The 1,246-nt window shown below is 62.2% G+C and overlaps 1 long non-coding RNA gene across 1 annotated transcript in view; it reads right to left on the bottom strand.

The window, feature by feature from the left end:
- Window positions 1-247: 247 nt before the first annotated feature.
- The window catches only part of LOC105811894, a 120,664-nt gene continuing 119,665 nt past the window's right edge, over window positions 248-1,246 (bottom strand). The window contains exon 4 of the long non-coding RNA XR_001137575.1: window positions 248-277. This is a non-coding gene — a long non-coding RNA (uncharacterized LOC105811894). The remainder of the gene's footprint in view (window positions 278-1,246) is intronic.

Here is a 1,246-nt window from a genome sequence, read left to right as displayed (position 1 = left end):
TCAAACGTCCGAAGGGCCGAGATCACAGAGCGAGAGGCACAGCAGAGGTGGCGCGGCCTCTGCCCTCCCGCGAGGTCCCCTGCCCGTCATTCGCTGAGCGCCCGCGACCTGCCCAGCGTGCCCTTGGAAGCCCCAGCTCCTCCCGTGCCCACCCGGCTCACCTTGATGCGCTCGATGCCGGCTTCGATGCGGAGCTGTTCCACCAGCTTCCGGGCCTGGGCTATGTTGTTAGTGGCTGACATTGTCTGCCATCAGCTCGGGGCCGTCGTCCAGAGACCTGTTGAGGGAGCAGAGGGACATGAGCCGGCTTGTGATGGCCCAGGACAGAGGACCCAGGAGGACAGTGGGGCAGGATGCCCCTTCCTGCAGCCCCCTGGGTGGCCCCGCTGTGGGGAGTGGCCATGTCGTCTGTGTCCCCAGCCCTGCCGGCCTGGGGGAGGGAGCCCCACTAAGCACGACATCCCATTTTCCTTCCTGTAGCCAGTTGGGACCGGTGGCCCCGGCTGTGACCATAAAGGGCTTCCAGGAAAGTTCCAGAAACAGCAGCACAGACTCCTGGTTGGGCTGGAGTGAGGGACATGGCAGGAAACAGGAAGGAGCTTTTTCTCTGCTCCCCACCCTGCCCCAGGCTCTGCCCCTGTCACTGCGGACACTGGGGCGACCCCGCCACTGCAGCCTCCTCGGCCTCCACCCACCCCATGCCAGGAGCACCCCCCGACCCAGTCGTGACAACCACAAATGTCCCCAGACATGGTGCAGTGTCTCCAGAGAGACAGAGGCAGGTCTTGGGGATCCTGGGGGAGTCGCCCTTCTCGGGAGGGCCTGGGCCTGCTTCACTCGCCCTTCCCGCAGTCTGTTCAGCAAACCTCACAGAGAGCTGCCCGCTGCCCACGCCGGGAGTTGGTACAAACACACAGCACTTCTCACCTCCAGGTCCCTCCTGGGAAAGCCGCACCCAGCCCGGACCCTACCCTTAATCTCCCACAAATACCGGGATATTCTCCTTTCCCAAACTTTTGTCATTTTAAGAATGTTGCCAGGTGTGGTGGCTCATGCCTGTCATCCCAGCACTCTGGAAGGCCAAGGCGGGAGGATTGCTTGAGCCCAGTTCGAGACCAGCCTGGGCAACATAGCAAGACCCCATCTCTACAAAAGATAGAAAAATTAGCTGGATATGGTGGTGGTGCCTGTAGTCCCAGCTACTTGGGGAGGCTGAGGCAGGAGGATCGCTTGAGCCCAGGAGGCT

The sequence above is a fragment of the Propithecus coquereli genome, unplaced genomic scaffold (genome assembly GCF_000956105.1).
Source record: "Propithecus coquereli isolate 6110/MARCELLA unplaced genomic scaffold, Pcoq_1.0 Scaffold241, whole genome shotgun sequence".
NCBI lineage: Eukaryota > Metazoa > Chordata > Mammalia > Primates > Indriidae > Propithecus > Propithecus coquereli.
This window is presented reverse-complemented; position numbering and strand designations above follow the sequence as displayed.